The 2,780-nt window shown below is 37.8% G+C and overlaps 1 pseudogene; it reads left to right on the top strand.

Moving 5' to 3' along the window:
• The first annotated feature begins 209 nt into the window (after window positions 1-209).
• Window positions 210-2,780, top strand: LOC114663132 (piwi-like protein 2; annotated as a pseudogene).

A 2,780-nucleotide genomic window follows, 5' to 3' on the forward strand; every position in this document is an offset into this window, starting at 1 on the left:
GCACCCTGGGTTATGCCTAGCCCCTGATGGCACCCCTCAATCAGTACCGTGTTTGGGCTGTGCTTGGCCTCTATGATTTTCTGAAGAAACTGGCCATGGTTGTTTCAGGGGCTTGTTGTTACCTGTTCCAAAAACTGCAACACCACAAGGTTTTACATTAACAGCAAATTCTTCATTGTCAGAAATCACTAAGATTCCCCTACCCAAACATGGAGTCTGCAGCTTCAGTATCCTCACTGATGTCCATGTTCCAAGGTATTGGGCTTGCCACAGAAAAAAAAAAAAACTAATTTGGAAGAGGAGCTGAATTGACAGCTGGAGGTTCAAAGAGCACAATTGACCCAGGAAATACCATAGCAGAAGAGCCCATTCAACCAGTGGAAGTTACAGTGAAGTAGTCTAAAGAAGCCTTAACAGAAAATGGCAGGCATGGTGAGATTAAGAAGCCAATTGCAAAAATTACTATGGAAGAATAGTTGAGCAAGAGACATGGCTTTTCTCCAGCTAACTCCAACAAAATGTCTTCTTCTCTTGCAGTTTCTGAAGAGACTCCCAGTTCTGTTGAAATGACCGTATCGAGAAAAGGAGTGGAAAATAGCAATACAGAGAATTCACTTGACCTCCATATGCGCAAAGCATACAATTATTCAATTCAAAATTATATCTGTCTCGCTTAAAACTGTCCAAAAAGTTTCCAGGGCAAGATCCAACCTGCAAACACTGCAATCAAGTCCCAGCCTCACTGGGTCACATGTTTTGGGCCTGCACCAAATTAACATCATTTTGGACCAAAATTTTTAAGTGCCTTTCAGACAGCCTTGGTATCACAATCCCTCCTAACCCATTAACAGCTGTGTTTGGTGTTCTTCCAGATAGACTTGAAGTGGAGAAGGACAAGCAAACTGTGATTGCATTCAGTACACTTTTGGCACGCAGACTTATTTTGTTAAATTGGAAGAATCCTAACTCTCTTCTGATAAGTCAGTGGGAAACAGATGTTTTTATATTATTTGAAATTGGAAAAAATGAAATTCTCAGTTAGAGGATCTGTACAGAACTTTTTAAAAATCTGGCAGGATCTAATCAGTAATATTTTAGAATAAGCTCTTAAAGTACAGAGGAAGCAATTCTCTCCACATTTTTTTCTCTTCTCCATTCATCTCTATTGCCCTATTAAACTAATCAATCTATTTATGTTTACAAGCTTTAAGGTTCACCCCATTGGCCATGCTCTCTTTCTCAGGGGTGGGGGTCGATCTGTTTTCAATCCTATTTTTTGTAAAAACTGATCTATTTGTATGGAATGATAAAAATTAACAAAATTTAAAAAAAAAAGAAATGACCATATCAGTGGATCTTTCCTTGGATGCCATTATTGAAAGACAGTTAGTTAAAATGCCTTTGAATAAGCAAAGCCTGAAGGGGAACTCTTTACCACTTGGTTTCAACTACATTGAAGTTAGCTGCAGAAATGAAGCAGTCTTCCAGTATCATGTAACATTCCACACAAATGTTGAATGGGTTGCTGAAAGAACATGGTTCTGTCACTGGAAGTGTTAAAGCTCTTGATGGGTCTATTCTCTAACTTTCAATTCAGCTGAAAGAAGAGGTTGACTTAAAATGCATAAGAAATAATGACAATGCAGAAATCAATCTACAATATATATATAAAAGTCAATGTATGTGTGTGTATGTATATATGTTCCAGCATCACTTCCGAATGGCTAGAGCGCATTGGTCGACTAAAAATACTGTAGGGTGAAATCAACCCTAAACCACCCCCTTCTGGGTAGGGTAGGGGTGAACTTGCAGTCTTGTATGCATGTTATCATCCAGTTGACACTCGGAACGACCACCAGAGGGCGAACTGGAGGAGACTGCCAGCATTTTTATGTTTGAGTGTCAACTGGATGATAACATACATAACAAGACCACAAGACAAGCACATTAGTGAGTCTTCATTGTTTGCTAATTTATTGTGTTTTTTTTTAAATTATATTTTTCTCAAAACAATTTAAAAAAAAAACACTTTATTTTCCTCTTGGGCAACGCTGGGTATTTCAGCTTGTCTGAAGATAAAGATGACAAGCATCCTTCCACCAAACTTGAATCTTTCCATTCCATTCTACAATGTTGTGTTGAAGAGAGTAATGAAGAAATGTGGTTTCAAACTAATTGGAAGGAACCATTATGACCCAAAATGTGCTGTGATTATAGGAAAATATGGATTATAGACTGATGGAGGGCTGTACCTGATAGTTGAGATTTCCCCAAAACTCATCTGAAACGACTCAGTTTTATATGTCATGAATATGATTTACCAAAACAATAAAGAAAATGTTTAGTATGAATATGTGAAGGAATTGATTGGCACCTTTGCCTTTATTTGATACAACAATTGTACTTATTGTATTGATGACATCAACTGCAACGTAAGTCCCAAAGACAATTTCACTCTTGTCAATGGAACAGGGACCACTTTTATTGAGTGTTACAGATAAAACTATGGGACAACAATTAAGGAATTAGATCAGTCTTTAATAGTTCATCGTCCAAAAGAAAGGTCTAGGGCTTTTGGAAAGACTCATGCTGGTGAAATCCTCTTGATACCAGAACTGAGTTGCATAACTGGAATTCCTGAAAATTTGAGGAAAGATTTCAGGACAATGAAGGATTTAACCATGCACATTAATGTGAGTGGAGAATAGCATACACACATGTTAAACCAGTTCCTCTCTATGTTCTCTAGCAATGCTTTTTGTAATCCTCTTTGCAGCTGA

This window comes from Erpetoichthys calabaricus, chromosome 12 (assembly GCF_900747795.2).
Source record: "Erpetoichthys calabaricus chromosome 12, fErpCal1.3, whole genome shotgun sequence".
NCBI lineage: Eukaryota > Metazoa > Chordata > Cladistia > Polypteriformes > Polypteridae > Erpetoichthys > Erpetoichthys calabaricus.